The sequence below is a fragment of the Mustelus asterias genome, chromosome 28 (assembly GCF_964213995.1).
Source record: "Mustelus asterias chromosome 28, sMusAst1.hap1.1, whole genome shotgun sequence".
Classification (NCBI taxonomy): Eukaryota; Metazoa; Chordata; class Chondrichthyes; order Carcharhiniformes; family Triakidae; genus Mustelus; species Mustelus asterias.
Genome location: NC_135828.1, coordinates 6,248,776 through 6,273,805, shown reverse-complemented (window position 1 = coordinate 6,273,805; position 25,030 = coordinate 6,248,776). Strand labels below are relative to the sequence as shown.

Here is a 25,030-nt window from a genome sequence, read left to right as displayed (position 1 = left end):
CCGTGTACAAGGATCAAACACGCTGCCTCCTACACAGCCCACACACATCCTCCAAAGACCACTGCACAGGAACTTTCAACATGAGTCTTCAATGAACTTCAATCTCAATTTACAATACAATATCATCCTCGCCCCCGACCTCACCCCATCTCATTTTGAAACCTTCTCCTCTAACCACAGCATGAGTCATTAACTTAGTTACACATATACACAGGCACACACATACACACACACACATAGGCACACACACAGGGGCACACACATACAGGCACACGCACACATACAGGCACACACACATACAGGCACACACACATACAGGCACACACACACGCACACACATACAGGCACACACACACAGGCACACACACAGGCACACACACAGGCACACACGCACACACAGGCACACACACAGGCACACACACACGCGCACACACACGCGCACACACACACATACGCACACACACACACACACACAGGTGGGCTCAAACTGGCACACACAGGCGCGCAGAAACACACAAGCGCGGGCACACACAGGCGCACACGCTCACACACAGGCACACATGCACGCGCACACACACGCACTCACATACTGACACACACACACAGAGGCACACACACAGGCACACACACACACAGGTGGGCACGAACAGGCACACACAGGCGCGCAGACACACACAAGCGCGGGCACACACACACAGGTGCACACGCTCACACAGGCGCACACGCTCACACACAGGCACACATGCACGCGCACACACACACGCGCGCGCACACACACGCGCGCACACAGGCACACACACGCACTCACATACTGACACACACAGGCGTGCACGCACCCGCGCACACATGCACGCACGCACACAGGTGCACACGCAGACACACACAGGTGCGCACGCACATGCACACAGGCGCACACACACACAGGTGCACACGCAGACACACACAGGTGCACACGCAGACACACACAGGTGCACACGCAGACACACACAGGTGCACACACAGACAGACACAGGTGCGCATGCACATGCACACAGGTGCACACGCACACAGGCGCACACGCACACAGGCGCACACACACACAGGTGCACATGCAGACGCACACAGGTGTGCACACACATTCACACAGGCGCACACACACACAGGTGCGCACGCACATGCACACAGGTGCACACGCACACAGGCGCACACACACACAGGTGCGCACACACACGCACACAGGCGCACACGCATGCACACGCACACAGGTGCGCACGCACACGCACACAGGTGCGCACACACACGCGCACACGCACACAAGTGCACACGCACACAGGTGCACATGCAGACGCACACAGGTGCGCGCGCACACATGTGCAGACGCACATAGGTGCACACGCAGACGCACACAGGTGCACACGCAGACGCACACAGGTGCACACGCAGACGCACACAGGTGCACACGCAGACGCACACAGGTGCACATGCAGACGCACACAGGTGCGCACGCACACATGTGCAGACGCACATAGGTGCACACGCAGACGCACACAGGTGCACATGCAGACGCACACAGGTGTGCACGCACATAGGTGCACACGCAGACGCACACAGGTGCACACGCACACAGGTGCACACGCACACAGGTGCACACGCAGACAGGTGCACATGCACACAGGTGCACACGCACACAGGTGCACACGCACACAGGTGCACACGCAGACACACACAGGCGCGCACGCACACAGGCGCGTGTGCACGCACACAGGTGCACACGCAGACACACACAGGCGCACATGCACACAGGCGCACACAGGTGTGCATGCACACGCACACAGGTGCACACGCACACAGGTGCACACGCACACAGGTGCACACGCACACAGGTGCACACGCAGACAGGTGCACATGCACACAGGTGCACACGCACACAGGTGCACACGCACACAGGTGCACATGCACACAGGTGCACACGCAGACAGGTGCACATGCACACAGGTGCACACGCAGACACACACAGGCGCGCACGCACACAGGCGCGTGTGCACGCACACAGGTGCACACGCAGACACACACAGGCGCACATGCACACAGGCGCACACGCAGACAGGTGCGCATGCACACGCACACAGGTGCACACAGGCACGCACACAGGCACGCGCGCACATGCACACAGGCACCCACGCACACACACAGGTGCGCACGCACACACAGGTGCGTACGCACACACAGGTGCGTGCACACACACACAGTGCACACACAGGTGTGCACACACGCATACACATACAGGCGTGCGCACACACATTCACACACAGGCACACTTGCAAATTCACACACAGGCACACTTGCGCGTGCACACAGGCACACACACACTCACGTACAGGCGTGTGCACACACACACACACCTCTCTATTCTGATGTATGGTTGGGTTATGGAAATGTGATTGAGTTTGGCCCATCATGTTTCGCTTAATCCCCATCAAAGTGATTACACTGACTCAACACCTCCTTTGGGTTAGTCTGACTGGAATCGGAAGTGCCCACGTGCATTCCCTCACCCAGAAACTTTAAGCTCACCAACCAAGAAACTTCCAGCAATGCACTCAGTTACCTTTCAAGCACAAAATGTCTGCGTGACTTTCCAACTTTGCCCTCCCTCCTGCGGAATTTTGTCCGCGTGGGCAGTAGGAAACGATGTGTGGAAAATTGTGGTTTTCAAACACACCCAAACATCTCAGACTTCTGGCAATCAGTCGTACTGGGGGTGTGTGTCTCTGCTTGGAAATTACACCCAGTTTCTGATGGAAACAGGGAGATGAACTGTTTTCCACACTGCTGTCAGGCTGCCGAGTGTTCGCAAACAACACGTTTAAAAAAATAAAATAAATGATGCGTAGGAAGGTTACTCACTGAACCGTTTAGATTTCCCCAGTTGCTGCCCTTGTCCTGCTGGAGGGTAGAAGTCACAAGTTTGGGAGGACTGCAAAAAAATCCTTGGCACATTCGGGCAGATCTTGCAGATTGTCCACACTGTTGCCAGTGACGAGAGAGGGAGAGAGAGGGAATCCGAGGAATGACCCGGAAAGAAGTTGGACATCTCTTTTACTTTACTTCGTGGTTCCGGGAGGGTACAGGAGTCATTTATCAGAATGGTTCCGGGGGTTATGCGGACAGATTGGGAATACTTTTTTTTATTCATTCGTGGGGCATGGGCGTCGCTGGGTGGACAGCATTTATTGCCCATCCCTAGTTGACCTTGGAGGGCAGTTGGTGAGTCAACCACATTGCTGTGGCTCTGGAGTCACAGGTAGGCCAGACCGGGTAAGGACGGCAGATTTCCTTCCCTCAGGGACATTAGTGAACCAGATGGGTTTTTCCGACAATCGACAATGGTTTCAGGGTCATCAGTAGATTCTTAATTCCAGATTTTGTTTTTTATTGAATTCAAATTCCACCAGCTGCCGTGGCGGGATTCGAACCCCCTGAACATTAGCTGAGTTTCTGGATTAATAGTGTGGTGATAATACCACTAGGCCGGGGCCTCCCCGAGATACTGAGATCCTTAGAGCAGAGAAGGTTAGGTGAAATCTGGTAGAGGTGTTTAGTTACTGTATCTCAGCCCTTCACAAGTTTGAGGAGAAACTTATTTCCAGTGTCTGAAAGGGTTAATAAGCAGAGGGCACAGATTTGAAGTGATTGATTGGCAGATCAGCCACGATCTTATTGAATGCTGGAGCAGGCTCGAGGGGCTGAATGGCCCACTCATAGAACATAGAACAGTACAGCACAGAACAGGCCCTTCGGCCCACGATGTTGTGCCGAGCTTTATCTGAAACCAAGATCAAGCTATCCCACTCCCTATCATCCTGGTGTGCTCCATGTGCCTATCCAATAACCGCTTAAATGTTCCTAAAGTGTCTGACTCCACTATCACTGCAGGCAGTCCATTCCACACCCCAACCACTCTCTGCGTAAAGAACCTACCTCTGATACCCTTCCTGTATCTCCCACCATGAACCCTATAGTTATGCCCCCTTGTAATAGCTCCATCCACCCGAGGAAATAGTCTTTGAACGTTCACTCTATCTATCCCCTTCATCATTTTATAAACCTCTATTAAGTCTCCCCTCAGCCTCCTCCGCTCCAGAGAGAACAGCCCTAGCTCCCTCAACCTTTCCTCATAAGACCTACCCTCCAAACCAGGCAGCATCCTGGTAAATCTCCTCTGCACTCTTTCCAGCGCTTCCACATCCTTCTTATAGTGAGGTGACCAGAACTGCACACAATATTCCAAATGTGGTCTCACCAAGGTCCTGTACAGTTGCAGCATAACCCCACGGCTCTTAAACTCCAACCCCCTGTTAATAAAAGCTAACACACTATAGGCCTTCTTCACAGCTCTATCCACTTGAGTGGCAACCTTTAGAGATCTGTGGATATGAACCCCAAGATCTCTCTGTTCCTCCACAGTCTTCAGAACCCTACCTTTGACCCTGTAATCCACATTTAACTTAGTCCTACCAAAATGAATTACCTCACATTTATCAGGGTTAAACTCCATTTGCCATTTTTCAGCCCAACTTTGCATCCTATCTATGTCTCTTTGCAGCCTACAACAGCCCTCCACCTCATCCACTACTCCACCAATCTTGGTGTCATCAGCAAATTTACTGATCCACTCTTCAGCCCCCTCCTCTAGAACATAGAACATAGAACATAGAAAGCCACAGCACAAACAGGCCCTTCGGCCCACAAGTTGCGCCGATCACATCCCCACCTCTAGGCCTATCTATAGCCCTCAATCCCATTAAATCCCATGTACTCATCCAGAAGTCTCTTAAAAGACCCCAACGAGTTTGCCTCCACCACCACTGACGTCAGCCGATTCCACTCACCCACCACCCTCTGAGTGAAAAACTTACCCCTGACATCTCCTCTGTACCTACCCCCCAGCACCTTAAACCTGTGTCCTCTCTAGGTCATTAATAAAAATCACAAAGAGCAGAGGACCAAGCACTGATCCCTGCGGCACTCCGCTAGCAACCTGCCTCCAATCCGAAAATTTTCCATCGACCACCACCCTCTGTCTTCGATCAGACAGCCAGTTACCTATCCAATCGGCCAACTCTATCCCACACCTCCTCACTTTCATCATAAGCCGACCATGGGGGACCTTATCAAACGCCTTACTAAAATCCATGTATATGACATCAACTGCCCTACCTTCATCAACACACTTAGTTACCTCCTCAAAAAATTCTAGCAAAATTGTGAGGCACGACTTGCCCTTCACGAATCCGTGCTGACTATCCCGGATTAATCCGCATCTTTCTAAATGGTCGTAAATCCCATCTCTAAGGACCTTTTCCATCAATTTACCAACCACCGAAGTAAGACTAACCGGTCTATAATTACCAGGGTCATTTCTATTCCCTTTCTTAAACAGAGGAACAACATTCGCCACTCTCCAGTCCTCTGGCACCATCCCCGTGGACAGCGAGGACCCAAAGATCAAAGCCAAAGGCTCTGCAATCTCATCCCTTGCCTCCCAAAGAATCCTAGGATACATTTCATCAGGCCCAGAGGACTTATCGACCTTCAGTTTATTCAAAACTGCCAGGACATCCTCCCTCCGAACATCTATTTCCTCCAGCCTATTAGCCTGTAACACCTTCTCTTCCTCAAAAACATGGCCCCTCTCCTTGGTGAACACTGAAGAAAAGTATTCATTCATCACCTCGCCTATCTCTACTGACTCCATACACAAGTTCCCACTACTGTCCTTGACCGGCCCTAACCTCACCCTGGTCATTCTTTTATTCCTCACATAAGAGTAAAAAGCCTTGGGGTTTTCCTTGACAAATTAGTTTAAACCCCCCTGAAGAGCCGTAACAAATTTCCCTCCTAGGATATTGGTGCCCCTCTGGTTCAGGTGCACCCCGTCCTGTTTGTACAGGTCCCACCTTCCCCAGAATGTGTTCCAATTATCCACGTATCTGAAACCCTCCCTCCTACACCATCCCTGCAACCACATGTTTAACTGCACTCTCTCCCTGTTCCTCAACTCGCTATCACGTGGCACCGGCAACGTACCAGAGATGACCACATGTTTTGTCTTGGCTCTCAGCTTCCAGCCCAGCTCCAGAAATTCCTGCTTTAAATCCCCGTCCCTTCTCTTACCTATGTCATTGGTACTCCTGCTCCTAATTTCTTATCCAAAAGGATCAGTGGTAGCTGTAGGAAAAACGGAGTGTGGCCACGATCTGGACTGCACCAGCCGATTGGGTGCCCCTTAGTGTCCAAAGGTGTGCGGGTTAGCTGAATCAGAAACAGATTCTGCTGTAGCCTTCAAACAGAACTGGATCAACACTTGGGGAAAGCTTGGAATGGTTTGGGGTTAAACTGGGACAGTGAGACCAACTGGATTGTTCTTTGAAGAAGCAAGCACAGGTCCAATGGGCTGAATGGCCTCCTTTAGCTGCAGTGGCATTCTATGGGCGCAATCTTATCGACTGTACACGCCACGCTCCCACTGCAGCAAAGTCAGAATTTGGTGGCCAGCCAAATCTCCGTTCACTGCGGCGGGATGGGAATGGGAAAATCCCACCGCAGTGAATGGTGGTAAGATTCTGGCTGATTGGGCGGCGCGGTGGCACAGTGGTTAGCACTGCTGCCTCACAGCGCCAGGGACCCGGGTTCGATTCCTGACTTGGGTCACTGTCTGTGTGGAATCTGCACGTTCTCCCCGTGTCTGCGTGGGTTTCCTCCGGGTGCTCCGGTTTCCTCCCACAGTCCAAAGATGTGCGAGTTAAGTGGATTGGCCGTGGTAAATTGTCCATTGGTGTCTGGGGGATTAGCAGGGTAAAATATATGTGGCTATAGGGATAAGGTCTTGGTGGAATCATTGTTGGTGCAAGCTTGATGGGTGAATGGCACTGTAGGGATTCTATGATTCCTTCTGCACTGTAGGGATTCTATGATTCTCATTGAGTTGGCTTATGAGGAGAGACTGAGTAGACTGGGGCGATAGTCATTGGAATTCAGAAGAATGAGGGGAGATCTTATAGAAACATATAAGATTATTAAAGTTTTTTTTAAAGTTCATTTATTAGTCACAAGTAAGGCTTACATTAGCACGGCAATGAAGTTACTGTGAAAATTATGAAGGAAATAGATAAGATAGAAGCAGGGAGGTTGTTTCCACTGGTGGATGAAACCAGAACCGAGGGCATAATATAAAGGGGAGCAGATTTAGGACTGAGTTGAGGAGGAACTTCTTCACTCAGAGGGTGTGAACCTGTGGAATTCCCTGCCCAGTGAAGCAGTTAAGGCTACTTCATTGAATGTTTTTAAGGCAAGGATAGATACATTTTTGAAGAGTAAAGGAATTAAGGGGAGTGGGCGGGTAAGTGGAGCTGAGTCCATGAAAAGATCAGCCATGATCTTATTGAATGGCGGAGCAGGCTCGAGGGGCCAGATGGCCTACTCCTACTCCAAGTTCTTATGTTCTTATCTTATGACTCTGCGGTATGGTTTGTCAACATACACCTCCATTTACCCAGAACTCCCACATATCGGTGCTGGTCATCAAATCATTCAGGTTCTTCTGCTCATTTCTCTCCATCTTTTCCCACCTTTTCCAAAACAGAGGGAAGGAATGAAACCTTCACATAACATGAGTTGAACATGTCACTAAAACAGTGGAACTATTGGAGTGGTCGGACTGGGCGTGTGTGGCTGAAACTGGTTAGATTACGATGATGTGGAGATGCCGGCGTTGGACTGGGGTAAATACAGTAAGAGTTTTAACAACACTAGGTTAAAGTCCAACAGGTTTATTTGGTAGCAAATACCATTAGCTTTCGGAGCTCTGTTCCTTTGAGAGCAGATTTCCACTCCATCTGACGAAGGAGCAGCGCTCCGAAAGCTAATGGTATTTGCTACCAAATAAACCTGTTGGACTTTAACCTGGTGTTGTTAAAACTCTTACTAGATTACGATGACCAGGGTTAAAAGGATTAAACGTTACAAGACGCCAAGTTGACCTCAAAGTAACTCCTTTCCATTCTATTTCAATTGGAAATCTTTAGAAGATTCGAACCGTGTTAAATTGTGAGCCAACAATGATCATTCAGCTTAGTAATATTCATTAGACAGCAAAGCTTTCAATTTCAGTCAACAACTCTTTAAACAGCTGGGCTTTCTTGTCTTATAACAAGCTTGGGGTGGCATGGTGGCTCGCACTGCTGCCTCACAGCGCCAGCGACCTGGGTTCGATTCCCAGCTTGGGTGACTGTCTGTGTGGAGTCTGCACATTCTTCCCATATCTGTGTGGGTTTCCTCCGGATGCTCAGGTCTCCTTCAACAGTCCGAAAGACGTGCTGGTTAGGTGCATTGGCCGTGCTAAATTCTCCCTCAGTGTAGCCGAACAGGCACCGGAGTGCGGCGACTAGGGGATTTTCACAGTAACTTCATTGCAGTGTGAATGTAAGCCTACTGTGACTAATAAATAAACTTAACTTTTAACGGAAGCTATAGGGATATGTGGCCGTAATGGGTTAAGTAACAGATGGAAGTCTACCATTAGATTTCTTTCTGGACATTAGGAATGCCATTTAGGGAGTTGGAATTATTAAGCGGTGTTTAGTTAGTGATGGGCAATCTAGGCTAGTGAGTGGGCTTCATGAGTGACCCTCCTTCATCTCAGTAGGCACAAGATTGAAATCGGGCTTGTTCACTACCCCTGACCCCATGAATAAGATTAAATACATTTAATACACGCCAAATATTTCATAATGAGTTAGAATCATAGAATCCTACAGTGCAGAAAGAGGCCATTCGGCCCATCGAGTCTGCACCAACCACAATCCCACCCAGGCCCGATCCCCATATCCCTACATATTTACCCACCTATGCATCCCAGGACACTAAGGGGCAACTTAGCATGGCCAATCAACCTAGCCGGCACATCTTTGGACTGCGGGAGGAAACCGGAGGACACCCACGCAGACACAGGGAGAACGTGCAAACTCCACACAGACAGTGACCCGTTGTAGAAAATGCTTAATCATTTATACATTAATAGAACTATCAACTTCAAATGGCAAAAGAAATATTTCCACATAAGATACAGGAGTAGAATTAGGCCATTCAGCCCATCGAGTCCGCTCCGTCATTCGATCACGGCTGACATGCTCCTCATCCCCATTTTGCTGCCTTCTCCCCATGACCCTTCAACCAATTAAAAATCTGTCTGACTCCTCCTTAAATTTACTCACTGTCCCAGCATCCACCGCACTTATAGGACACAGAGGGAGCGCATGGCTCTCACAGTCAGTGTTGTGAGCAATCAGCACGCACCTCACTTCACTCGCCCTGGCTTTACGCGTGAATCACTTCAGTCACAGCGGTGGGAAAACAGGTACATGGACGGAAATCAGCGGAATTTGGCAACCTGCGCATGGGCAACAAAATGTCTCGTGGGCCACACTCGGAGCCCAGATCGGCTGCATGTGGCTCCCAGGCCGCAGGTTGCCCACCGCTGGTTTAATTGATCGTACAATCGATGTGGATGAGCAAAGTCGTTGAAAACTGGTAGAACCGGAGACAATGGGAATCGGAGGAAATCCACAACATTGTGACTCGAGAGACGAGGATGCTCTGACTGAGTCATAGCTGACACCTCGATTCATTAATCTTTATATCAGAACGACTTGCCTTCCCTCGCCTTTGACTCTTCAGGTCAACAGTAACCAATGACAAAAGCAGTCACGATCCTGTGACAGGAACACGTAAATAGGAGGAGGCCGTTCAGCCCCTCGAGCCGATACTGCCATTCAATGAGATCATAGAACCCCTCCAGTGCAGAAGGAGGCCATTCGGCCCATCGAGTCTGCACCCGAACACAATCCCACCCAGACCCTATCCACATAACCCCACATATTTACCCTGCTAATCCCCCTGACACTAATGGACAATTTAGCACGGCCAATCCACCTAACCCGGCACATCTTTTGAGATCACAGCATAACTAAGCCCTTCCATACCAGGATGTTGCCTGGTATGGAAGGGCTTAGTTATGAGGAGAGATTGGGTAAACTGGGGTTGTTCTCCCTGGAAAGACGGAGGATGAGGGGGTGACATAATAGAGGTGTATAAAATTTTGAAAGGCATAGATAGGGTGAACGGTGGGAAGCTTTTCCCCAGGTCGGTGGTGACGTTCACGAGGAGTCATAGGTTCAAGGTGAGGGGCTGGGGGGGGGGGGCGGGGGGAGGTTTCACACGGATATCAGAAGGACGTATTTTACGCAGAGGGTGGTGGGGGCCTGGAATGTGCTGCCGGGCAAGGTGGTGGAGGCGGGCACACTGGGAACGTTTAAGACTTATCTAGATAGCCACATGAACGGAGTGGGAATGGAGGGATACAAAAGAATGGTCTAGTTTGGACCAGGGAGCGGCGCGGGCTTGGAGGGCCGAAGGGCCTGTTCCTGTGCTGTATTGTTCTTTGTTGTTCTTTGAACCTTAATCCTAATTATCCTCAACACCTTTAGTTAACAAAAAGCTATCAACTTTGAAATTAACAATTAACCCAGCATAAACCGTCATTCATGGGCGGCCTGAGAAGGCCTCTCCCTACTTTTTAAAGTAGGGGATTTTCACAGCAACTTCACTGCAGTGTTAATGTAAGCCTACTTGTGACTAATTTTTAAAAAAACTATGCCCCAAGTCCTAGATTCATCAACCAGCGAAATTAATTTCTCACTATCTACTCCAGCAGATCCCTTTGCTGTCACAAAAACTTCAATCAAATCACCCCCCACCCCCCCCCCCCCCCCCGCACCCCCCTGACCCCCCCAAACTTCCTAAATTCTGGAATTTGTAATAAAGGCAAAATGCTGCAGATACGGGAACTGTGAAATAAAAACAAAGGGTGAGAAATACACAGCAGGTCTGGCAGCATCTGTGGAGAGAGACACAGTTAATATTTTGAGTTGAATATGACTGTTCTTCAGAACTGAAGGGAAGTAGAAATGTGATGGGACTGACGCCATTAAACGGGGAGGCGAGAGAGAGGGACACCACCAGGGAAGGTCGAGGATGGGCTAGAGGGCGGGAGAGGTTTAATGTCAAAGATATCATGGAACACAAGGGGGAAAGAGTGTGGTCATGGTTGCAGTAAAGAGACACTGCATTGATCGAGAGAGAGAGAGAGAGAGAGAGGGAGTGTGAATTGCAGAATAAAGACTCGCTCCGTCCCAAATTGCAATCACAAAAACCAAGATTGCAGCCGGCAAAAGTCAGGATCGAACTGGGGGAAGGAGTTCATGGTCTGAAACCATTGAACTCAATGTCGAGGCCAGAGGGCTGCAAGGTGCCTAATCGGAAGATGGAGGGCTGTTACTCGAGCTTCTGGGGGGGGGCTTCACTGGAAAATTGGAGCAGGCCAAGGGCAGAGATGTGAGTGAGACAACAAGGTGGAGGATTAAACCAGCAAGCGACTGGAAACTTGGGTTCATGCTTCTACAAAGCAGTCATCCAACTGTATCCCTCCCCTGCACTCCCCCGCCCCCCCTACCCCACAGTGTCAGGGAGGCCAAATTGTGACCGACGAATAAATGGGCTCAACTGTACAAGCAAATCAGTGCTCCACCTGCAACGAGTGTTTGGGGTCTTGGACAGTGAGGAGAGAGGAGGTGGGAATATGGGGAAGGTGCTGTGGGAAGGGACGAGGGGTTTGGGTGATCGAGGAGAGGAGGTTGTCATTGAGGGAAGGGTCCCTTCGGAAGGTTGACAGGAGAGGGGAAGATGTGTTTGGTGGCGGAATTAGTGGAGGACGGGAGGCTGGCTGGATGGAAACCTGAAGACCAGGAGAACCCACTCGTGGTTCTGGGAGGGAGGGGGTGGGGGTGAAAGCAGAAGTGTGGAAAATGTGTCACACGCAGACACGGAACATCCTGTCGACCACAGTGGACGATGTGTGGCGGGGGAATCCTTAGTTCAGGCAGAAGGAAGATCAGTCGGAAGTGGCTTTGTGGAAGGTAGCAATACGAGAACAGATGTGGAGAAAGAAGAATGGAAATGGGGTCCTTACGGGAAACAGGAGGTGTAGCCAAGGCAGCTGTGGGAGTTGGTGGGCTTGTCGTGGATACCTGCGGACAGTGTATCCCCGGAAATGGAGACCGAGAAGTTAAGGAAGGGAAGGGAAGTGTTGGAGGCGGTGCACGCGAAGCTGAGAGAAGGTTGGAAACTGGAAGCAAAGTTGCTGAATTTTTCCAGTTCGGGATGAAGCTTCATCGATACAGTTATCGATTTGCCAGTAAAGAAAGAGATGGGGGGAAGAGGGCCAAGTAGGTTCAGCATAACCCAGAAAAAGACAGATGAAACTAGGGCCCATGCTGGTACCCATAGCAACATCTTTCATTTAGAAGAAGTGAGACAATTTAAAGGAGAAATAATTCAATGCGAGAACAGCATTTGCATAATCTTTGCAATTTAAGGTACCATTCCAGTAAATCTACACTGCACTGTCTCCGTGGCGGCCATACCCTTCCCAAGCTGTGATGACCAGAACTGCACACAATATTGCAGGTGTGGTCCAGGGGGAATTATGAGGGGTTTTGATAAAGCACGGGGCACAAAGTGTGCAATCAGACATGACAGGTTTAAAATAGTTGGCAAAGGAGCTCATAGGGAAATGATTGTTTGCAGATGGGGAAATCATAGAAACCCTACAGTGCAGAAAGAGGCCATTTGGCCCGTTGGGTCTGCACCGACCACAATCCCCTATATCCCTACATATTTTACCGGCTAATCCCTCTAACCTACGCATCTCAGGACACCAAGGGGCAATTTTAGCATGGCCAATCAACCTAACCCGCACATCTTTGGACTTTGGAAATCTTTGGAAATGAGGAGACATTTCTTCACCCAGAGGGTTGTTGAGATCGAGATGACTTGAAAGAGTCATGGAACCAAGTTCCAAAAACCCATTAAAAAAAAATAACTGGGCATGTACTTGAAGTGAATTAATTTGCAGATTTATGGGGTGGGAGACTAAATTGGTCAATTCTCTCACAGAACCCACCACAAGTGTGATAGGCCCAAGCGTATGGATCATTTGCTGAGCGGATGGGTAAGGAGTGTCAAAGATCCAACACTCTCAAGTGGCCGCCTTGTTCCTCCATATCAACCTTTAACCGCAGGTAAACAGTGGGAGAAACGTATGAGCTACAAACAATCACCGTACGAGCAACAGTTGGGTGTGAGCTTGAGGTTTCTGGTTCCAATGAGAACATTTGTTTCTGAGTGTACCATAAAAGGAAATGAACAAGAATAGACTGAAGTTTCTGTGTGAGCCCTGCCCTGCCCTGCCCTCTGACTGTGCTTTAAATAACAAGAGCCGTACACTGTGTCAACAGTGGAATTTTTACAAGAGATACACTTCGAAAACTGCATGCACATCTGCGACACCTTATATTGTCTTTCCGGATGCTTCCAACCTCAATGAACAAACACTGCTCCTGAACTGGTCACCCACTGTGAGTGCAGCAGCCATTTTGCACAGCAAGATCCCACAAGCAGTAGAACATAGAACAGTACAGCACAGAACAGGCCCTTCGGCCCACGATGTTGTGCCGCGCTTTACCTGAAACCAAGATCAAGCTATAGAACAAAACAGTACAAGCTATAGAACATAGAACAAAATAGAACAGTAGCGCGATGAAGGACCGGTTTGCCCGTTCTGAGCTGCCGCTGGTCCAGAGAGCGATGTTTGCCCGTACACCGAGCTCTCTGCTCGAATCTATGCGGCACCGTAAGATCTCCTAATGAAGGTTCTGGTTCAGTTCCTTGCCTTTCGAGGTGAACCGGTCTCCATGATTGTGTGCAGTCACAGAGAGAATTCTTGCACAGGAAGGACATTTCCCAGATACCAAGAAATTGAGTTTTAAATATGCGTGCATTGCTAACTTGGCTGCCGGCCATTTTCCGAGAATTGACTTTTCTGTTCCTCCGTGGAAAATTTACTACAGATTGCGAAGTCTAGTGTAAACACTCACAAGCTAGAAGCAGTCAACATTTCCTTCTGGACATTAGACTCAATTATATTAGAATCATTAAACTCTAACATAGTTGCTCAGCGGAGCAAGGAATCGGAGCAGCCCAAGGTCCAGAGCGGATCAATGGCTGAGAAAGGGAGGTCAGGATCAGGGCGAATGGGGCAGTGCAGAAAGAGCCTGTCCAAGTCGTAAAGTTTCAAGTTTATTTATTGCCGTCACAAGTAGGCTTATATTAACACTGCAATGAAGTTACTGTGAAAATCCCCGAGTCGCCCACACTCCGGCGCCTGTTCGGGTTACACTGAGGGAGAATTTAGCACGGCCAATGCACCCTAACCAGCACGTCTTTCGGACCGAGAGGGGAAACCAGAGCACCTGGAGGAAACCCATGCAGACACGGGGAGAATGTGCAGACTCCGCACAGACAGTAACCCGAGGCCGGGAATCGAACCCGGGTCCCTGGCCCTGTGAGGCAGCAGTGCTAACCACTGTGCTACCATGCTGCAAGGTCAGCAATATAGGAGGGAAAAAAAACCTTTTGATTAGTCATGGATTCAAATGTATTATTAACTAAATCACTTTGAGACCAATCCTCGCACAATCTACTTTCTAAGGTAGTCTTGGGGAGGATGGTTTTGACCTCTGTACAGATCGCTCCGAGTGCTTCACTGTTCTTGCGGACAATCTCCACTACGTGCGTAACACCGACTCCGGACCGACTCCTCTTCCGATTTTTCCTTCTTGTCGGGGAAAGCACCAAAACCGAGAAGACCGAGGGTTGTCCCCGTGGGGGAAGCACCTGCCCTCTGCTTCAACGCATCTCCACATTTGCATGGCGCAGATCGAGAGGTTGGTGGTGTAGAGGAATCGCAGCCATAAACCCACATCCCACCGCCGCCTGTTCACGTGCCAACTCGTTGTGCCGCCGTGCTGGCAAAATTCACGACGGCTTTCAAGCAGCCAATTTCCATTTAGTTCAGGCAGCAGCACAACCTGGCGTTTTAGGAACTCGATCTATTCCGGAGCAAGGAAGTTCCTCCACCCCATTCTTACCAATCGAGAGGTGAAAGTAGATACAAGATCCAGTTATACAAACGGAAGAAAACAAGATGTGATAAACAAATGACTTGAATGCTGAGGTGATTCATCCCGATAAGAGATGTAACCAATGAAGTTCTTTCGTAGTGTAGTCACTTGTAGAAAATCTGGCAGCCAATTATTAAATTTAAAGAGGAGTTAGACAGATTTTTAATTGGGAATGGGTTGAAGGGTTATGGGGAGAATCGCAGGAAAATGGGGATGAGGAGCATATCAGCCATGATCGAATGGGGGAGCGGACTCGATGGGCCGAATGGCCTAATTCTGCTCCTATATCTTATGAACACAGCAAGCTCCCACAAACAGCAAAGTGAGAATGACCAGCTCATCTGCCTTTTGATATTGGCTGAGGGGTAAATATTGGCCCGGACTAGGGAGAACTCCCATTCTTCTTTAAAAACTTAGCGATCTCAGGGAGGGTGGTGGTGGGGGGGGGGGGGGGGGGGTTGTCCGAGCCTAAATAGCAGCAGACTTAATGTTCAGATGTTCCTTTTAGAAGTGTCAGTTTGCAGGTTATTCAAGCTTGGTGCCATGACACTGATGTGCCACTCTCTACCCGAGCCAGGGATTTATGAGCACTTGGCCAACCTAAGACCACCCCCCATCAGCGGTTAGCCTCTTGATCTCAGGTGGTCAACTTGGACCACATTCCCCACAGGAGCATCGGAACATTGACTTTAAATGAACGGGGCCAGGCAAAGCATCGGTCTACTGACAGAAACCAAACATCGTCTCAGCCCTGTCACAGAGTCATTCAGGTGCTGAAAGGACTCCGGCCTCCCCCTGATGCCAGGCATGCGTGCGCGCACACCCACCCACCCACTCACACCCCACACCCACAGTCCAAACCCACATACACACCCCACACTCTCATACATGATCCAAACCCACATACACATCCCATGCCCACACACCTGGCGATTTTGTTTTTTATTCATTCACAGGATGTGGACGTCGCTGGTTGGACCAGCATTTATTGCCTGTTTCTAACTGCCCTCCATTTCAGACGGTAGTTGAGAGTCAACCACATTGCTGTGGCTCTGGCGTCACATGTAGGCCAGACCGGGTAAGGACGGCAGATTTCCTTCCCGAAAGGACATTAGTGAACCAGATGAGTTTTTACGACAATGGTTTCCTGGTCATTAGACACTCAATTCCAAATTTTGAATTTAAATGTCACCATCTGCCACGGTGGCATTCGAACCCAATCTTGCCCTGGGTCTCTGGGTTACTTGGTCTGGTGAAAATACCAGTAAGCCACCACCTCCCCATGGATCAGGTTCCGAGAGGCTCAGGGAACAAAGAAAGTTGAACAGGCACTGGGCAGAATGGTTGTGCCTCCACCCTCCAGCAGGTTTTAGTTGCAGACAACTATTGTACTTTTCCTTGCCTGTCGAACTCTTTGCAGACACTCCACTTCAAGGATTAGCCAGTCATGATGAATTGTAGCATTGCAGTTGCATCAATTCTGGGTCGGCTTGACGAGCAACTTTGAACAAACTTGTCAGGGGTGGCACGGTGGTTAGCACTGCTGCCTCACAGCGCCAGGGATCCTGGGTTCGATTCCCGGCTTGGGTCACTGTCTGTGCGGGAGTCTGCACGTTCTCCCCGTGTCTGCATGGGTTTCCCCCGGGTGTTCCGGTTTCCTCCCACATTCCGAAAGTCGCGCTGGTTAGGTGCTAAATTCTCCCTCAGTGTCCCCGAACAGGCGCTGGAGTGTGGCGACTAGGGGATTTTCACATTAACTTCATTGCGGCGTTAATGTAAGCCTACTTGCGACATTAATAAATAAACTTAAACTTAAGCCAGCAAATGCACGGAGCTCCCAGTCATCCCAGAAAAAACAAAACACTGACCACAAAAAGAGCCATCATTTACAAATCTCAATCCCTTCCAAAGCACTTCACAGTCAATGAAGTTTGTTTTTCTAAAGTCCACTACACGGCAGACAGCAAAAAACCTACAAACCTCCTATCAGGGGAAGACAGACTTGTGTTTATTAAGCACCTGATCACATGCCTCTGACCTGTCTCAAAGTGTTTCTGACACAATGGGCCTAGTCACTGTGGTTCGGTAGGTATGCAGTGCAAAGGAAGATCTCAAACAGCAGAGGGTGAAAAGCCCTATTGTTAATATTGCCTGACCCTGGAACACCACTTCTGAACAGTGTTGAGCATTCAGTCGGCGAAGAGGGCTGAACAGAAAATGTTCCTTCAATTGCGAAAGGCAAATGCTTCCTCCTCTCTCCCTCACACAGCTACTTCCCCAAAAGGGATTTTGTGCCAACGACCTGTCAGCTTTTTAATAATTAAGAAAGCCTCCCCCCTCCCTGTCCCTCCGACCTCACCCTGCATTGCACAATAATCACTCCTCTTGCCGCAATCTCTTTGTTTCCGTCCAATGTCCTCCCCTTGCGACGCCTGCTCTGCAACCTCCCTGTGCGGGGCAAGGTCTCTTGTTTGAAAACAAACCCTGAACCTGCTGGAAAGTGAGGCCCGAACAAGGATTCCTTTAAACGTTCCCAGCCTCTCATCCTAGGGGTGGTCTGGCTGCAGCTCTGACCCAGCTCGAACCTTCAAATGCTTTTCCTGTACAACTTTAACCGTGTCGTTTATTCCTTTTTGGAATGCCAGATTACTTACTAAAATTTACTTGTGGCTTTCAACTTCTGAAACTACATTGTTGCAAGTATTCTCTGGCCATCTTAAGTAACGGCAATAATTTATCTATAAGTACGTACACATTAAAGATTTATTACCCTGCAAATCCCCCTGACACTAAGGGGGCAATTTAGCATGGCCAATGCACCTAACCAGCACGTCTTTCGGACTGTGGTAGGAAACTGGAGCACCCGGAGGGAACCCACGCAGACATGGGGAGAATGTGCAAACTCCACACAGATAGTGACCCAAGCCAGGAATTGAACCTGGGTCCCTGGCGCTGTGAGGCAGCAGTGCTAACCACTGTGCCACCAGTCATGATCTCATTGCAGACTTGATGGGCCGAATGGCCTACTTCTGCTCCTGTGTCTTATGGGTTTACATGAGGAGAGATTGGGACGAGAGACAAGGGACTTGCTCAAAGAGGTCGGTTTTAAGGGGGAATCACAAAGGAAGAGCAAGAGGTTTGGGGAGGGGATTCCAGAGCTTGGGGTCCAGCTCGGGGTGAAGGCGGGGGCCCGTCGATGGTGGCGCTGTTACAGTCAAGGGACATGCAAGAGGTCAGCATCGGAAGAGCAGAGAGATCTCGCTGGGTCGTGAGGCTGGAGGAGATACCAAAGATAGGACAGGGCGAGTCCAGCCAGGATGAATATTTCAAAATGGAGGCATTTCTGGACTGAGAGTGCGTGGAGATTAGCGAGTGATGGACGAATGTAACTCATCACCAGCTAGGGTATGGGGAGCAGAGTTATAATGAGCTGTAACTAATGAAGCACGGAATATGGGAGGCTGGCCCACAGTCCGTTGAAGTAGCTTTTGATTTGATTTATTATTGTCACATGTATTAACATACAGTGAAAAGTATTGGTTTCTTGCACGCTATACAGACAAAACATACCGTTCACAGAGAAGGAAACAGACAGTGCAGAATGTAGTGTTACAGTCATAGCTAGGGTGTAGAGAAAGATCAACTTAGTGCGAGGTAGGCCCATTCAAAAGCCTTACAGCAGCAGGGAAGAAGCTGTTCTTGAGTCGGTTGGTACGTGACCTCAGACTTTTGTATCTTTTTCCCGACGGAAGAAGGTGGAAGAGAGAATGTCCGGGGTGCATGGGGGTCCTTGATTATGCTGGCTCCTTTTCCGAGACAGCGGGAAGTGCAGACAGAGTCAATGGATGGGAGGCTGGTTTGCGTGATGGATGGGGCTACATTCATAACCTTTTGTAGTTTCTTGTGGTCTTGGGCAGAGCAGGAGCCCAGACCAAGCTGGGATACAACCAGAAAGAATCTTTTCTATCGTGCATCTGTAAAAGTTGGAGAGAGTCGTAGCTGACATGCCAAATTTCCTGAGAAAGTAGAGGCATTGGTGGGCTTTCTTAACGATAGTGTCAGCATGGGGGGGGGGGGAACTAGGACAGGTTGTTGGTGATCTGGATGCCTAAAAATTTGAAGCGACATCCAAGAGGGTAGAAAAGGCGCGGATGAGGGTTTCACCGGGAAAGGCAGAGGTTGAAATGGTGTGTTGGATTTAACACTGTTCTATAATGTACGTGGAAACAGGACACCATGGCTTCCACTGTTCAATGAACCCTCAGTTCTGAGCTGACTATGAATGGTCAAAAGAACAAGGAGAAAGTATTCAGAAGCAGCTGATTAAGGTTAGCTTTTGAGCATGTGTTGGGGCTCAGAGGGTCAGACACAAAGACAGATATTGAGCAGAGGCAAATTCCTGCTTCCAGATAGAGATTTCGGAAATGTTCCCCTTTTGAACAGTTGACTCATACGAATTCTTTGACCGCTCAGACGCAGAGCATATAACTACAGGCATTGTAAACGTAGTGGGTAAAGGATGTTTTCAAAAATCTGTTTCCCCAGCGCTTTGAGTGGAATGATTGTCCACCGAGTTCACAACCCATTGCCTTTTCCTTTGGAATCCCAGGCTCAGTGTGACGAAAATGAATTCAAGGAATGGCAACCAATATCATAAAGTTAATAGCAAAGCCTTCACTTTGCGAAAGTACCCCAGGCACAGTGGTTAGCACTGCTGCCTCACAGCACCAGGGACCCGGTTCGATTCCCGGCTCGGGTCACTGTCTGCGCGGAGTCTGCGCATTCTCCCCGTGTCTGCATGGGCTTCCTCCGGGTGCTCCAGTTTCCTCCTACAGTCCAAAGATGAGCAGGATAGGTGAATTGGTCGTGTGAAATTCTCCCTCAGTGTACCCGAACAGGCACTGGAGTGTGGCGACTAGGGGATTTTCACAGTAACTTCATTGCAGTGTTAATGTAAACCTGCTTGTGACTAATAAATAAACTTTACATTACTTTACTGGTGTTGAACATACGCTGCGCAAATGTTAAGAGTAATTTCAATGACAACCTGCATTTATATGGCGCCTCTAACATAATAAAATGTCCAAACAAAACTTCACAGGAGCATTATACAATAACATTACAGGAGAACACTTGTCTGTCCCATCCAATCATAAACTATTGGCCAAAGGTGGAGTGGAGTTGACGCACAATGTGCCGAGCTCTCTCTAGGTGGGGCAGGATGCGACTCGCAGCGTGCGGTATAACTGTGATCCTGTTGGCTGCGCTTTGCACTCCGCAGTTACTGCAGCTTTCAGTAAATCTACCTGGTCAATGCTTTTGCACCTACCCACTCACACTGTGCGTACGTCTCTCTCTCCCTTTCTCTCTGGGTCACAATTTTAAACTAGGGTTTCTCCAATCCCAAACAATTTAAAACTTTGTTTAGTCGCAATATTCAATCATGATCTGATGCTGTATTCAGACTTAATCATGCGTATGAGATTGGAGGTCTTATCTCCAGAGGATGACCTGCAATTTCCCCTTGTGCCATCACCACACAGCCCAGTCAGAACGCAACAAGTCATCCCACCCATCACAGTGTGAGATTCATTAGTTATCTAATCAAAACATTGTGGGTTCGAGTCCAACCCTAGGACATAATCTAGCTTGGCACCACACTGCACATGTGAGGAAAGGCCAGTTGAATCCTGGTCCCTGCCCGTGTCTTCTTGTGGATTCATGACATTCGGTACAATCAAGGTGTGCAGATCCACATTCTCTCCCAAGCCAACATCGTGAAAACTGATTAGAACAAAGAAAATTACAGCACAGGAACAGGCCCTTCGGCCCTCCAAGGCTGCACCGACCGTGCTGCCCGTCTGAACTAAAACCCCCTAACCCTCCCGGGCAGCATATCCCTCTATTCCCCTCCTATGCATGTATTTGTCAAGATGCCCCTTAAAAGCCACCATCGTATCTGCTTCCACTCCCTCCCCCGGCAGCGAGTTCCAGGCACCCACCACCCTCTGTGTAAAAAAACTTGCCTCGTACATCTCCTTTAAACCTTGCCCCTCTCACCTTAAACTTATGCTGCCAAGTAATTGACTCTTCCACCCTGGGAAAAAGCTTCTGACTATCCACTCTGTCCATGCCCCTCATAATCTTGTAGATCATTCATCTTATTGTGGCGTGCCCTGCTTGTTAAACAGTGAATTGTCCGTGTTATCCTTGTGCTGTGACTCTGGCCGTTATCTGTCTCGGGAGCCTATGGTTTGCACCTTAGAGCTCAGTGTAACTGGACTGTCCTCACCATGGCACAGTTTGTGGAGAATCTGGGTTGCCCAAACATCAGGACTCCCTCTTGACCTCTCCAGTGGGTCCAAAGGAACGCAGAGCATTATGTTTGGCACTGCCCTAGTTGCAAGACTGCTTAGAAAGATGGAGAGTTAGATCCACTCCCCAAATTTCTGTCAGGATTTACTCCCTTAGCCTTCACCTCTCCTGAGGTATCGCCAAGATCCTTTCTTTATAAGTGCAATTCTTGCTATTTTCCCCCAATTTCATCGAAATGTGCAGCCCTCGTTTATCTTTCAAATCAGCAGAAAAAGATTGCATCAAATAGTTTGACGGGATATTGAACGAGTTGTTATGGAAACCGTTTCCTCTGGTGGGACAATCAAGAACGAGGAAACTTGATTGTAAACTTAGAACTGGGCTGTTCAGGAGTGAAATTCAGAATGCACTCCTCAGGCAGTGAAAACCAGGATACGCCCTTCCACAATGCTGTGGACCAACTGGGGGATTCCGGTCTGATGGTAAGAAAATCAAGGGCTAATGAACAGTGACGATAGGTAAATAAGGGGGGGGGGGGCAGAACAGCTCCAGGGGCTAAATGGCTTCCTCCAGCTTGTCCTCCGGGATGAGAGATCCCCAAAACACTTGGGAGATTTGAAAACAACTTAAGCTGCCAACATTCCTCTTCAAATCAGTGCTGCCAGGAAAAGATGAGTTGTATGTTTCAATCCTGTTTAATATAACCCGCTCTGAACAAACTGGCTGTTGTGTGTTACTGCGCAACAAGCCGCTGTTATTCACTGGAGTCTGGTGATGAGTATCAGTGGTGCAATTAAAAGTTAAAGTTTATTTATTAGTCACAAGTAAGGCTTACATTAACACTGCAATGAAGTTACTGTGAAATTCCCCTGGTCGCCCCACCCCGGCACCTGCTCATCTTTCGGACTGTGGGAGGAAACCGGAGCACCTGGAGAAAACCCACGCAGACACGAGGAGAACGTGCAAACTCCACACAGACAGTGACCCAAGCCGGGAATCAAACCCGGGTCCCTGGCGCTGTGAGGCAGCAGTGCTAACCACTGTGCCACCGTGCCGCTCCAATTGGATGAAGGCAGTTGTATGACATTCACTCATCTGCTACATTCATGCAACTATTATTTATTTTACATCGCAAGTACATGATTTTCATTAAGCGCTTGTTGCTAATACGACCAACCGATCTTTTGGGAATGTTTTGGACAATCGTTTCCATTCCTTATCTTCCTGATGACCCCTTGATGTCTTGAGTATATTATGAGGGGTGTCCTCAATTTCTCAAACACCAAGGCTTTTGACCACCTGGAAATACCAATTCCATGTACCTCACCCGGGTTTCAGAAAGACACTGTCAACCGCCTCAAGGAAATCTGCACGGCAATGATGAGAGAGGTGGCACGGTGGCACAGTGGTTAGCACTGCCGCCTCACAGCGCCAGGGACCCTGGTTCAATTCCAGCTGAGGTTACTGTCTGAGTGGAGTTTGCACGTTCTCCCCGTGTCTGAGTGTGGTTTCCTCCGGGTGCTCCGGTTTCCTCCCAGAGGTGCACAGGTTAGGTGGACCGGCTATGCTAAATTGCCCCTTTAATGTCCCAAGATGTGCAGGTTACAGAATCATAGAATCCCTACAGTACAGAAGGAGGCCTCTCGGCCCATCGAGTCTGTACCGACCACAATCCTATCCAGACCCTATTCCCGTAACCCGACACATTTATCCTGCTAATTTCCCTGACAGTAGGGTCAATTAGGCATGGCCAATTAAACTGGCCAGGTTAGGGGAATTAGTGGGGTAAATGTTTGGGGTTACGGGATACAGGTTTGGGTGGGATTTTCCCTTAGTGTCAGGGGGATTACGTGGGGTTATGAGGATAGGGCCTGGGTGGGATTATTGTCGGTGCAGGCTCGATGGGCCGAATGGCCTCCTGCACTGTAGGGATTCTATGAAGGTGGACTGCGATAGAAAGTATGAGTCAGTACATCGCAGGGTAGAAAAATACCAAAGGCTTATTGTGAAGAGGGGGGAATGCAAGGTTAATTGCGGAGGCGCCCAGGGTTTGGGGAGGTAATTTAAAAGTCTACAGTCTAAGGAGGGACTGGTTACCATCCAAAGCCAATTGGAGCGTCTGTGTTCCCACACAAGCCGAGGGTGGAAGGGTTTAGCGCAGACAATGAATCAGGGTCAATGGAATGCAACACACACATGAACCTGATACAGAGCAGCTGTTTCCTTGCTCCAGAATTTCCAGGGACTTCTCAAGCTCGGGCGTTTACGCCGTCTGGGACTGTGCGTGTTTGAGAGAAAAGTATCAAAGGTCAATTTAAAGAGGCAATTTGTAACAGATGCCAGAAATGCCATTGGAGGAGGATTGGGATGGGGGCAGGGGGTGGGGGGGGGGGGGGCGTTACTCAATAATGATCTGCATCTTGGCCAAAACATAGTTTAATTGGGATTACTGTTTAAAATCCATATCTTTAAAGGGTGTGCCCCACCACAGAAAGGAAAGAATGGAAACCCCTTTCCCTTATATTGCTCCTTGTCGTGACCCGAGGGATTCTCCCAGTGCTTCACATCCCAGGGATACGCGCTGAGGTCATGCGGCTGGAATTTTATCCAGACAAGGAGGCAGGAATTTTCACACTGCAAGGTCAGCTCGAGTTCCCAGTGGAGGACATTAGCGGCCTGCGATCTGTAGCGACCACTGGAACTGGGAGCTCAGGCCCTCAACTACGGGATGTGGGCTGTCCATCCGTAATTGTCCGTGACAATTGAGTGGCTGGCTAGGCCATGTCGGAGGGCAGTTAAGATTCAACCACATTGCTATGGGTCCTGGAGTCACAATTAGCTGCTGATCTGAAGGGGTGTCCATCAGAAACTTATCTATTTAAAAAAAAATTAACCATTGCCCATAGACCCAACGGCTGAAAAGCAGCAATCTCAACAACGGAATGATCTTCCAGGTGATGAAGGCTGTGGGTTCAAGTCGCACTTCCGGACGTGAGCAGGGCAATCAAGGCTGGCAGCCCAGTCCCGTGCTGAGGGAGAGCCACACTGTTGGAGGTGCCGACATTCCCCTGAGATGTCAAACCCCGAGGCCCTGTCAGTGCTCTCAGGGGGATGCACTGTGTGGAAGAGGAGCTGGGGACTTCTCCCTGGTATCCCAGCTATTATTCATCACCTAAATCACTGAAACAAGATCGTCTGGTCAGTGTCATTTTGCCGTTCATGGGATCTTGCTGTGTGCAAGTTGCCTGCTGCCTTTCCTACATTACACAGTGACCACACTTCAATAGCATTCCATTGGCTGTAAAGCGCTTTGGGACGTCCCGAGCTGGTGAAAGGCGCTATAGGAACAGCAACCTTTTTCTTTCTAACCCTCTGAATGATGAGATTTACAGAGCAGTTGAAATAGAAAACAGAAGTGTACAGCTTACTAATGATTAGCCAGATGGATGACACAGACTGGGAACAGAGCAGACACAGTGCAGACACAGACTAGACACAGTGGAGACACAGACTAGACACAGCGGAGACACAGACTAGACACAGCGGAGACACAGACTAAACACAGAGCAGGTACAGACTAGGCACAGATCAGGCAT

General features: G+C 49.2%; 1 protein-coding gene across 2 annotated transcripts in view; it reads left to right on the top strand.

Moving 5' to 3' along the window:
* The window catches only part of vsir (V-set immunoregulatory receptor), a 57,230-nt gene that overhangs the window by 6,127 nt on the left and 26,073 nt on the right, over positions 1-25,030 (top strand). The window lies entirely within an intron of this gene.